Source organism: Octodon degus, unplaced genomic scaffold (assembly GCF_000260255.1).
Source record: "Octodon degus isolate 3935 unplaced genomic scaffold, OctDeg1.0 scaffold00040, whole genome shotgun sequence".
Taxonomy (NCBI): Eukaryota; Metazoa; Chordata; class Mammalia; order Rodentia; family Octodontidae; genus Octodon; species Octodon degus.
Genome location: NW_004524616.1, coordinates 15,453,010 through 15,466,612, shown reverse-complemented (window position 1 = coordinate 15,466,612; position 13,603 = coordinate 15,453,010).

The following is a 13,603-nucleotide window of genomic DNA, read 5'->3' as shown; positions in this document are numbered from 1 at the left end:
CCTCTCCTCTCCTCTCCTCTCCTCTCTTCTTTCTCTTCTCCACTCTTCTCTGCTATACTCCCTTCCCTTTCCCTCCCCTCCCCTCCCCCCTTTCCCTCCTTCCCTCCCTCTCTATTTTGTGCAGGCCCTCACTACTCCACTGCTTCTCTTACAACACAGGTAGTCTACTGCCCCGACCATAGCAGAAAAGGCTTACATCACCAGTGAAGAGCCATGTTTGCTATACTTGCTTTCTGCCTTCAGAGTGTACCTGAGTCTCATTCTGCCTGTTCTGTAAGTTCTCACTCTGAGAATAGATGCAGACTTTTCCTGGTATGGCTCGTTTTTGTCAGGCCGAAGCTCAGCTGAGTGCCTCTTATGAGGAGCGGGATAGGTCCAAAGAAAGGGAGTGGGTGATGGTTTTCAGTATTCTGGTTGGGACAGTTTTGAGCATTTTAAAAGGCTACTTGTTTTAAAAATCTAGTGTTAGGGTCAGGGAGATGGCTCAAAAGGGTCAGGGAGATGGCTCAGTAGTATAAAAATAACTACTATTTGTCACTTATCTATACATCTGCTTAACTATTTTTAAACTACTATGGAATAAAATTCTTACATATGAAAATAAATAGGACATGGTGGGTAATCAATCCTGGAAGGGAGCCAATGACATACAGTCACATAGAACATATAGGAAGTAATACTGGAGCAGTGGAAGGAAATTAAGGGCCCAGCCAGTCCTCCTTGGAGGGAGGAGCTCAGGTGGGCCTGAGGAATTATTCTCTGAGATATGATTGGAGGCGAACAGATCTCCTACTAAATGGCTCCACCAAGGAAATGCCAGGAGGATTCCCGGGAAGGCCTGCCTCCAGTGCAAAAGCAGGACATTTGTCATATATTTGACTCAAATTCTTTTTTTATTTTTTAAAAAACTGTTATCATTGCTCTCAGCCACATCTGTATACTAATTTTGTACTCAAGGGCTAAAGAGTTTCACATAGGCCAGCAGCAAAGTGATGGATCGTGGCCTTGAGCCCACCTGTGGGTGTCTGTTCCTTTCTTGAGATGACAGGCTTCTTTGGGAATGGGACGAAGAGTGGACTGCTCCACAGAAGTCCTCTGAGTTTCAGGGAAAGGAGCAGGACTCTGAGTGAAGACCCCAGGCTCTGCAATCTTGAGTTTGGAGTGACACTTTTCAGTAGTCAATTATAACTTCAAAAGATCAAGTGATTTTTTTTTTTTTAAATTCTAGTGGATAATAAAATCAGATGTGTTTGTTTTCTTACATTGCAAGTTCCAAGTAATGAGGAAAAAAGAGGTTAATGGGCTCACTCCAGAGTAAGACAGTGTGGGGATAAAGGGACAGGGTCCTCTCTCGTGTTCTTTATGACTTGGTCAGAGGGCTCGAGGGACCCAGAAAAAAACCTACACCTAATCAGCAAGTTAGAGCATTTTGTTTCATTTAGAAGGGTAGCTCAGGCAGAGATTATTCCCATTCTCCATCACCCCAGTTTGCCTCCTTTCCTTTTCCCAAGTCTTTAAAAAACTCTACTTATAGAAATTGCAGTACATGTCCAGTAGGGAATGCTAGTTTGGGGGGAATCCCAGACACAACTAAAATCAATTACTTGGAATCTGTTGAGTAGATCAAACTTTTAGTCCCAAGTCTACCATATTATGAAGAGAAGAGTAGTTTTACAGGGCCTTTCTATTAATTTTCCCTGCCCCAGTCTCAAGCAGCTTATGGACACACACACAGACACACACAGACAGACAGACAGACAGACACACACACACACACACACACATACACACACGAGAGAGAGAGAGAGAGAGAGAGAGAGAGAGAGAGAGAGAGAGAGAGATTTTGTAAGTTTGTTTTGTTTTATTTATTTATTTATTTTTTGGAGGAACCAGGGATTTAACTCAGGCCCTTGCACTTGCCAGGGAAGCACTTATTCCACTGAGCCATCTCCCTGGCTCCACTCTGTTTTGTTTCAACATGAAGAAATTACACTTTTGTTATTTGTATTCTCTTCTGAGTCTTTAATAGTGTTCTTTGCCATCTGTGGTGGCTTAGACAGTGTCTTCCTACAAAAAGCATGTCAGAGACTGAATATAACATTATCTTTAAAAGAATTCCTTACAGATATAACTAAGTTAGGATCTGGAAACCCTCCTAGAGAAGCCAGGAAAGGCCTAGATCCTGTGAGAAAGGTCCTCAGAAGACCCAGACACAGTGAGGCTCCCTGAGGGGAGGCCACTGAGGAGGAGGCCAGGGTGGAGTTCCACATGCAGGAGCCAGAGACTGTCTGACACTATGGGCAGTGAAGAGAGGCAAGGAACAGCTCTCCTGAGAGCCTCTGCAGAAGCATGACCCTGCCGGCGCTCTGACTTCAGGCCCCCGAGCTTCCGGGACACTGAGAGAATAAGCTGCTGTGGTTTTAAAGCACAAAATTTATGATAATTTGTCACAGCTGTCCTAGGAAATAAATACAGCGCTGAAGCTCGTGATTTAATATCTTGCTGATAGTTCATTTAAATCATATTCTCTTTTAGGATAATTCTTGCCACCAAAATAATTCCATTCCTTCTCATTCTTCTTGGGCACTGAGGTTGCCATGCTGCTTTTGCAAGGCAGAGTGACTGTGCAGTGTTCCCTAAGGATGAGCCTCTCGCCCCCAACTGCAAGTGCCTGACCGAACCCGACCTGCAGATGGCTACTCGAGCAAAGCTCCTTTTCCTGTACTTGCTGACCTCTTTACTCTTCTTGGGCTTCCCTAACAACATGCTGTGGACTGGAAAAAGAGAGAAAGAGAGACAGACAGATAGACAGACACAGACAGACAGGAAGGAAGGAAGAGAGGGACTCTTCTAAGGGCACTAATTCCATTATGGAGCCCCAGCTTGACCTCATGTAAACCTAATTACTTCCCAAAGTTAAACATCAACTTGAGGATTAGTTTTGACATCTGAATTTTGGGATGCCATAAATACCAGGTCTGTAGTGCTTCCATGACCTGCTTTTCAAAATTTCATTGTCTACAGAGCAATAATGGAAAAAGAAAAGCACATATAGCCTACCAATTTTAGACATATTTTTAAAAGTTTTTATAAGTTTTGAAATAATAACTATAAAATTTTAAATTAATCAGGCTTTTCCCCATGTATATTGGAGGGACGATAGTTTTGTCCTCTTTCCCCAAGTGATCTCTGTGAGAGACCATCTGATCATGTGGCTTCATGATGGGTTGGGTGACCTCTGGGTCTATTTTCTAATTCTTTCAATTGTTACAATTTTTATTTCTTTCTGTTTAGCAATCCTTAATTCCCAGTTTTAAATTATCAGCAGCTCAGCAGGTATTTGATGTCTCTGTAAATGTAATTGACATTCAAGTTAGACAAAAACCCAGGAGTTAAGAAATTTTTCACTGAAAGATTTGTTTTGGGACATGGTGATTTTTTAACTTGAAGAACATGTATCATTTCAAAATTGGAAATTTGATATTTCAATCTGAGAGTTAAAGGCAAATTGCTTCCTAATCCACTGTTTGCACCCAGCTATTATAGAAATTTCTTCCTATTGCTGTTTATGGTTTTCAGATGAATCCAATAGTACATCATTGATTTTTCTCTCACAAACAATGAAGATGTTGAGTACCAGAAAATCTTGATATTTATGTGCCCATTTATTTGGTCTTCTCAGGAAATGGGGGGTTTAAAAACCATGACATCCTTGGTGTTGATTGTAGAATCAGAGGGGCCCCAAACTTTTGATAACCAGAGTCCATTATGAGCAGTTCATATTAATACAGATGATCAAGTACATTTAAAAATGCATTTTCCGGGGCCAGCGAGATAGCTCAGTGGACTAAGCACCTGCCTAGGCAAGCACAGGGATTAGGGTTTGATCTCCGGTACCACATGCAGCACCTAAGCTGGCAACCAAGTCCAGGTATGGTGGCACATGCCTGTAATCCCAGCGCTGGGGAGGCTGAAAACAGGAGGATCGCTATAGAGTCCAAGCTGTGTAGGGAGACACTACCAAATACATTTTAAAAAATGCATTTTCCATCGTTGAAATGGTCTTTGACTTTGCCTGTCTCTGTGGCCATTTCCTCTGCCAGCTGGCTTTGTGGTTTGGGTCACTCAGGTAGAATCTATTTCCCCACACCTCCAATGTGGCCTGGCGTTCGGCTCATTTGGCTAGTGTCGTGTGTTGGAAGTCAGTGTGCTGGTCCTGAGCCTAAATCTCGCGAGATTTTGTATGTTTCTGAGTGCTTTATTGCACATTTCACTGCCCTGATAATCTGCCCATGTCTGCATAAGCAGGAGAGGCGTTGGCTGGGCCAGCTGGCCTCAGGAGCCCTACTTGGCCACCAAGTGGCCAGCACTCAATGATGAACCAGTCAGCTTCAGTCGTGCTACTGCGCTCATCCCTCCAGTGGTCCCAGCTGTGTGAGCAATATGTGGATTGTGGCACATCGCAGAGGTCTCGTGATTCTTCATCGCGAAGGATAACTGTGGTCCTAGTTAATCTATAACAATCACAAGGGCCGGGGAGATGGCTCAGTAGAATAAGTGCTTGCCCAGCAAGTGCAAGGGACTGAGTTCAATCCCGGGTTCCACCAAAATAAATAAATAAATAAATAAATAAACAATCACGGAGTGCAGTGTGGAGAATGCCTGCTGCGCTCCTCATTGCCTGTTCATACAGCCCATGGCAAAGGCACTCGAAGCTATGCGTGAATTGTATTTAGTTTCCTTTCCTTTAACATTTAATTAAGTTTTGGAGGCATGGTTTTAACCACTACTGTGCTTTGTGAATGAAACTGAATGACTGACATTTGAGGGCAATTATTTACTTTTATTCTTGCTGGATGTATAGCTACCATCAGTATTCAAATACCTCACTTTTTAATTTATATGATAGCTCACAGAACAAATATGAATGGAACAAAAAAGCCTCTTCTGTATTATTCGCTCTTAGTTTCAAAACAGACACATTTCTCACATATTCTGCATTTGTATTCTCTCTTAACTGCAGGATGAAATATCTATTAGCATGCTCTTCATTTGCTTATTTGACGAACATTTATATAGCACACACTGTGCCAGGCACTGTCCTAAGTGCCTTCCAGTATTGATTTACTGGATTCCCTTTGTAGCTTCAGGGAAAGCTATTACAACTCTCATTTTACACATGAGGAAACTGAGGCACAGCAAGGCTAAGTGCTTTGTTGAAGGTCACCTTGCCAGCAAGAAGCAGGGTGGGGTGAAAGTTTTGGCTTTCTGGCTCTGGAGTCCATGTCCTCATCACTACGTAGGATGGCAGTTACTCTTCCACACTGCATGTCCTTGTTGTTAGGTGACACACAGAGCCACGTGGGAAGGGAGCATCTCCAGTAGTGTCTTCTTGCCAAGCGTGATGTCACTAAGTAAATATATAGCTGGCTTTTTACTTGGTAATTGGCAACAGCATGATGAGTTTTACTGTAGAAGGTGACATGTTAAGTGACATGTCTGCAGCTTGAGTATGCCTATCCCTCAGCTATTTAATTTGTAATGTTTTTATGTTTTCTAGCCAAATTCTGTTGGTTTACGTGGAAGGTTATTGTTCTATGTTTAAAAATAGGGGGAAGACTTGAGGTGCTTCATGACTGTATGTGACCATTTCATAGTAGAAAATGTACTAGACATGGGACTGATGGATAAATAATCTTCTAAAGTCTAATTTCCAGCTATTATATAGTCTAATTCTCTTGTCCTAGCCTATATAGAAACGTATTTTATATTTGCACATGACTTCTGGTGACCACCTGTATCCTAATTATCCTAACTACTGTTTTTACTACTTGCATTTCAGTGTATGTATATAAACTGGGAATAAAATGATGCAAAATTGAGAGGCAGCAAAGAATCACAGCTTATGGATTCAAATTAGAGTGACTGCCGTCAAATTCCAAATCTAATACTTAAAATTTAGATGCCCATCGACTAGATACTTAATTTTTCAATGACTCAGTTTTTTCATCTATATGTGGAATTAGTAATGATAATATCTACCATACTAGCTCATGTGAAGATTGAATGTGTGCACTTAAAACAAAATTGGTTGTATAGCGAATGTTTTACAATAAATATTTTCTAACAACAGAATCTAACAAAAATGAAAAATCTAGATTTAACTGTTATAATAATAATGCAAATGTGACAGACTGTGTCCTGTTGACTGATAGCCAGAGCTTACTGACTGGGCAGGGCCTCACTGGGGATGTGCAGTTTTTAAGAACATAATGGTTGTTGAGGGCATAATGGGATTTTTGTGAAAGCCATTACTAACCCTGTCTTGCAAATCTGTAACATGTATATAAACAAACTATCTTATGACCTTTTCCTCTAAAACCACAAACTACCAACAGGCTATATTTCAGATTATTCTTGCTGCATAGTTCATTGCCCCAAAGTTTAGTGGCTTAAAACAACCTTTTATTTGCTCAAAATTTTGATGGTAAGGAACTTAGAAAGTGCTCAGCTGGGAAGTTCTTGTTTGGAATCTCTCAAGCAGTTGAAGCCAGCAGTTAGATGGGGCGGGGCCATTGGAATTTCTCTCTTGTTCTTGTGTAAAGAACTGTTAGCCTTTGTGGAAGAAAAAAAAAAAAAAAAAAACAGCAGAAAACACAAGAAGAGAATCGGGGACCACTGGATGGTTAAGAAGGGCAGAGCAAATGGAACAGAGAGTGTTCCTTAGCATAGCTGGTAAGGACTCAATAGTTGCAAGAGGGAATACTTGGAAGCTAATAAAAGCTTCAGTTGGGTATTCAGACACAACCTGGAATCCCAGACACTCAGGAGGCTGAGGCAGAGGGGTTCCAGCTCAGTTTATCTGGGCAATGTAAGACTCTGTCTCAAAAAATTTTGTTTTAATTCCTATGGATTATTTGTGTAATATAACTAGGATCAAGTTGCACACATACAGAGAGCAAGAGCAAGTTCTCTTTGCACTGAAAAAAGGAAGGATGACTCCTTTGTGTGTGACTGGCAGTTGGCCCCTCTGTCATTTGGGGTCTGAACCAGGACTGTCAGTCAGAGGCATAGAGGTGGCCTTGGCAGCCTTGGCAGAGTTGGACAATGATGTGGTGGCTGTCTTCCCCCATAGTGACCATCAAGAGGGGCAGCTGGGAAGTCAGGACATAGCATTATGCCTGCTGTATTGCACTGGTTGAAGTCATTACAGATCAGCCGAGATTCAAGGGAGAGGATTTGACCCTCCTTCTTTATGGGAGGACTGTCAAAGAATTTTGGGGCCATGTTTTTAAATCACCACAAATCACAATAGAATTCCAAAAAAATTTCAGAAATATTCCTCTGGAATGATGAGTATATTTAGATTATTACGTCCTAGTGTCTTTATCTTGAAAATTGAAGTTTTAACTTTTGGCACACTGGTGAAGATTTATTCTGAGCCTTTTGTAATAGAGATATGCTAACATCAGAAAAGGAAAACTGGAAAATCAGCTGAAAGAGCAAGGAAAATACAGTGATGTACCTTGAAAGCCGTCATCAGCCACATTCATGCCTTGGGGCTTTGCACACTCATGGTCCTCCAGCCACAGACCTTTGTCAGCTCTTCTGCACTCACCAGGCCATTAGCTTTTCCTGCAGCTTGGGGTAGTGATGCATGTTTCTGGGTCCGGCTGCTTCTCTAGGTAAATTTTACAGAGGACACTGCAGAGCAGGCTTCTTTTCCCACCACCTTTCATTTTTGTTCTCCCTCATGCCTTGCCCACCCCACAGTGGGTATCTGGCTGGCTCTGTCTTGCAGGCCATCAAGACCGGGCCTTCCTTTGTTATCAGCAGGGAGGGACCTGGTGCACTGGATCTCAGACATGAACGCACAACCCACACGATACAAGCTGAGAGCAGCTACTCGAAGAGGAATTGTTCCTAAATGAAGCCACATGGAAGTAGGCCAAGATCCACAGCTGGAGGAGGTCTGTTTTCAGGTTTGGAACTAGTGAGCTTTCTAAAAGTTGACATTGCCCATGGGACAAGCATATTTGATATCTCCATTGCTACCAACTGGGGCAGCTTTGATGGTTATTCTTTGGGCCAATAACAAGTGAAAGACTAAAGCAAAAAAATCTAGATTTGGTGTGGCAGTTCCTTAGATCTCACAGGGTAAGGTCAGAAGAATCCCAGATAGATTTGTGTTTCACCTTCTTTTAAAACTCTTGTCTTCCATGGTGAAGGGCCTCCTTTCATGTACTGCCTTTTCCTTCTCCTCGCTCCTTTTTTTTTGTGCAGGGTCTCACCACACAACTTGGACTGGTACTGATCCTCCTGTTTTCAGCCTCCCCAGCACTGGGATTACAGGCATGCACCACCACACCTGGACTCCGTTGCCAGCTCAGCATGCCCGGGGACGGGGCTGGCATAACATGTCATGCCAGGAATCGAACGCTGGGCCCTGCGTTTGCCTAATCAGGCGCTTAGTCCGCTGAGCTGTCACGCTGGCCCTCCTCGCTTCTTTTGCACTGATGGGGACATCATACTCAGCCTGAGCCTGGAGAGCGTCTTCCCCGTGTGTGTCTCTGTAAAGGAGAGCTGCCTGCCTGGACCTCCCCATTTCTGCCTTCCTCCTGCTTTTTACGGATGGATCCCTAAAGAGTTTGAGTTCAGCATGGCTCACTTGTTAGGTACTCAGAATTCTGTAACCTCATTCTGCCGCATTGCTGTGCAGCCCTTTCCCCTGGTCCAAGCTTTGAAAGTGTGCCAATTCCGCCTGCCTGAGCTTTGGCTGTGGATTTGAGTCACAGTTGTACGTTCTGGCCAATCACGAAGCTTTTTTGACTAGAAACAAAAGATGGTGCTAAGATTTCCTTGCATATCAACAAACTCTCTGAAGCAACATTTCTCATGCAAATGACTCGGACCCGATGGAGTCCAATTCCTGGAAGTAGACTAGTATCTACGAAGCAGGAGTGGAACACATGCAGATCCTTGTCTTCTGCTTGCGACTCCAGCCTCACTCCAACTAAACACCCCACTGTGTTCTGCTTCTCTGCTTGAGCAGCCACTGCACTTTTAGTTGGAGTGATTGTTTTCTTTTATTTCATTTAATTTTGAAAAAAAAAGTCATAACATGCTTGTAACCATTTTTAAATCTACAGCCTGGTAGTATTAAGCATACTCACATGGTTGTACAGCCATCAAAGCCTATCCAGAACTTTTCCATCTTCCTTACAGAATCTCTCTACCCAAAAAATTATAACACCCTGTGTGCCTTCTGCCAAGCCCTGGTACCCATCAGGGTACTTTGTGTCTATGGGTTTTCTACTTTAGGAGCCTCATTGAGTGGAAGAGTTATTTTTCATTTTTGCTCTTGTGTGACTGACTTATATTGTTAGACATAATGTCTTTAATTTCATATAGGTTGTAATGTGTTAGGACTTTCTTTGTCCTTAAGCCTAATAAAACACCATTGTGTGTATGTGTATTGTTTTGTTTATCCAGTCACCTGTTCGTGGACACTGTTGCCTCTACTGTTAGCTGTTGTGAAGAGCTCCTCTACAAATGGGTGCACAAGAGTCTTTTCACAATCCTACTTTCACTGTTTTGGGTATATGCCCACAAGTGAAATTTCTAGATCATATAATTCCATGTTTACCTTTTGAGAATGATCTATATAATTTTCCATAGTGTCTGCACCATTTCACATTCCCAATAACAGTGCTTAAGTATTTCAATTTTTCCACCTCCTTGCCCCTATGGTAGTTTGCTAGCTTTCTCATAATAGCCATCTCAATGGTGTGAAGAGGTACCTTATTACAACTTTGGTTTGTATTTATTTCTGTAACCTTTTTAAGTTATTTTGTGTCATTTGTTATGTCTTCTTTGGAGAAATATTATTTTGCTCTTGCCTAGTTTTAGGTTAATTTTTGTTGTTGGATTGTAGTTCTTCACATGTTAAACTCATAGCAGCTGTATGATTTGTAAATATTTTCTTCCATTCCAAGGGTTACCTTTTTACCCTGTCAGTAGTGTTCTTTGAAGCATAAATGTTTTAAATTTTGATTATAGTTAGGTTTATCTATTTTGCTTCTGTTGCCTTTGTCTTTGGTGTTATATCCAATAAATAATTGCCAAATTCAGCATCAAGAATGTTTCCCCACATGTGTCAGTAAGGGTTTTATAGATGTAGCCATTACATTTGTCTTTGATTTCTTCTGAGTTAACTTTTTGTTTATAATATAACATGCAGACCAAAGATTACTAATTTGTTTGTGGATAACCCACTATCCCAACACTATTAGTTAGAAAAACTGTCCTTTCCCCTCAAATGGTCTTGACAGCCTTACTGAAAATCATCAGACTCTTATGGGAGAAGATAGTTCCAGATTGTTTGTTTTTAAGTTTTTTTAAATATAGGAAGTAAACTCAGGGCCCTCAAGCCTGTCAAGTGTGCGCTTGCTGTGGTGCTGGCTACCCCCCAGGCCTGTGTCTTGACTCCTAAAGCGGTTCTTGATGCAGGCACCAGATTGTACTGATGGTCACACTGTTGGCCAAGGTCCTTCAGACCAAAGGGATGATGCTGAGGGCTTGCCCGTGTCCTACAACGCTTGATTCACCTTCTGGGCTTGGTTCATCTACCCATAAGAAGTCTGCGGCACATCCATTCTTCCTATATAAGAGTTATTTTGCATTTTCCAAGTGAAGATAGAATAGTAAGAGCAATAGTAAGAGCCACACAACACTGAAAATGCTAGCGGACTGAGATGCAGCTAGCAGGGAGGGAGTGTAATGAAGCTGCTGTGTAAGTGCTGAACGCTAGCAAATGAGAAGCATGGGGTACTGCTGAAGTACAAAGCATCTTGATATTGGAAAGGGTTTCTTTGGTCAAATGAAATCATCTGAAAGCTGAAGGATCAGTAAGAATTAGTTTGGTGTGGGGTTGGAGGAAGTATTTTAGGAAGGGAACAATGTTTATTGAGTCTTCTCTGGGCTTCTAAAAATGTTTTCACAGTAGCAGGAGCCACACATAAGGACGATGACGTATTTCCTGGTGCCTCTCTCCCTAGTCTTGAAGTTCTCAGAGGGCAGGATCATGTGATGCTCACCTTTGTGTCTTCCAGCCTAACATGAAAGTGCCTGCCTTAAGTGTTCAGTAAATGCTCATTTTGTCAGATCAGGGTGCTCTGGTTTCTGACATGCATCTCTGGTTTCTGACAGTTTCTCATCCATACATCATCATCAAATAAAACACTTTCTTACTTGGAGACTCTGATTTTGTTCTTACAGCTACCCTGTGAGATAGAGGGTAATAGAGATGAGCAAGCAAACCCTCACAGGAAGTAGTTTGTCTGAGATGAAATTGCTAGTGAAAGAAGTCATGGTCTTATAGGTACATCATGCTGTTTCATTTTTCACAAACCAAAGTTGCTAGGAACTGTGAGCAGGAAAAATGGCTTTCCTGGAGGGTCTAGCTGTGCTAAGGATTTGACAGGTATTATGATAATAGCTAACTTTTTGTGAGCACTCAGAATATATCAAGCTATTCCAAACACATTGTATATGTCTTATCAGGAATTCTTCCAGTGGCCCTATAAGATAGCAATTGGAATTGTTATCATTTTACAGATGAGAAAAATTGAGGCACAGAGAGGCGGCATCTGACAAAAGCAAGCTGACCAGTGAGAGGGCTTCAGTCATGCTGGGCTGCTGCCCCTGAGGTGTCTTAGAGACATGAAGAAGCAGGTTGTCATCCCTACTTTCGGGAGGAAGAAACTGGCTCAGATGGATGGTATTTGCTGTCTTTGTTCCCGGTTTTAAGTCATTTGTGTTACTTGGAATGTTGTCTTCTGTCTCCTGTCAGTCTCACCTGCCTCAACCACCTACAGTGAGGCAGAATCTCTAAGGAATTCTTTCTCCTGAGCAGAAGCTGAGCCATTTGCATCCAACTCCATCTCAGGGGTCTTGGTTTTGATGTTCTTTCTGCCTCTTCCCTGCAAAGAGATGAGCTGCAAAGCTGCTCAGCTCTGAAGACTCCTTCACCTGTGTCCAGCAGTGAGTCAGACGCTGTGCCAACAGCTTTTACACCAATGAATAGAGCCTTTCCGGGGCATGCCTTCCCTCAGTCTAGGGAGTGGGGACCCACCGCGTTCTTTTTAGAAAACATTTTTCCTTTGACTGAAAAACACTTTAGTATTTAGGTGGCAGGCAGGATGACCTGGAGAACATAGGGATGGGGCTTTGGACCAGTCGCCTTGCACCCTGACCTAGGAGCTCGCACCCAGTCACGGGGGAGCGTTCTGTTCACAGGTCTCTTGCTCCCCCACAGCCATGTTTTCAGACAGCGAGTCTTGGCACACGCATTCCCCCAGGAGAACAATTGCACGCGTGAGTCTTCCCTCCCCTTTCCTTCCCTCCACCCTGCCCAGCACTGTCTCCCCCTCCCTCCCCACAAAAACCAACCAAACTTTTTTTTAGCTACATGATGCAATGTGACTTTTTTTCTGGACAGAGGCGCAACGTTTGCTTTTTTCACAATTACTTTTTGTTTCAAGACCTCACAAGGCATGAGGAGAATAACTTTCTGAGTAAAAAGGCATTTGAGCGTTTGCATGGAAAGATACACAGAGCCCAGCACTGCATGGGAGCTGGGCCAGCCTAGCGGCCATGCAAACAGGACAGGCCATCTGCGGACCAGGAATCAGGCTCATTCCCTTCCCCTCTGTCCCTCTCATCTCTTTTTCTTTCTTTCTTTCTTTCTTTCTTTCTTTCTTTCTTTCTTTCTTTCTTTCTTTCTTTCTTTCTTTCTTTTCTTTCTTTCATCATTCCTTATACTGATACAGAAACTTATAAACATTAAGTAAGTTCTAATTTTTTCAGCTTGAAAAAATATCCAGGCATCCTTTCCTTTTTCTTTTAAAGATCTAAGTCACTGATTATGAAACTTGGGATATGGAAGGTCTTTAGGAGATATTATTCCAATAAATTTCAGCCTGTCTTGTTAGGTTGTTAAATTATAAATTCTATTAAGACATATTTTCCTCCAGTTTCAACTCCAGCAAGTTTTTCCTATATAAAATGCTCAGATTACACACAAGTGAGCACTAAAGTGGAGACGGAGGGAGGAGGGTAGATAAGGCTTAGGCGTCACATCCAGAACAGTCTTGTAGCCAGGAACCTTAGGGGCGGACTATTAGCAGGCTTCCTGGGAAGGTTAATACATCATGTCCAAGACTTTACATTAAAATGACTTTTTACTTGAGTCATTTGTTAGTCCATTACCAGCTCACATATCAGATTGCATTTCATCTTGTGTTAAATCAAGGTAATCTGGCATGTAAAAATAGGCTCCCTTCGTTCACTTTCAGCCTACCACAAGAGTGGAGAGTCCCAGCATTCTGCCTCCCACTGCTCCTGGGTTCTGCAGAATCACAGCCTTTTGCTGAAAGTGTCATTGTTGACTAAACCTCACAGATTCTCCCACTGAGACGTGTGATTGGCAGATGAAAGCCTAGGCCTGTGCTAAGTGCTGATTTTTCTCTTTAGGACTCAACTCATTCTCCTCCAGTTGTTGTCCTAAAAGGATCTGAAGTTATGTGACTCCTGCTGCTACTCC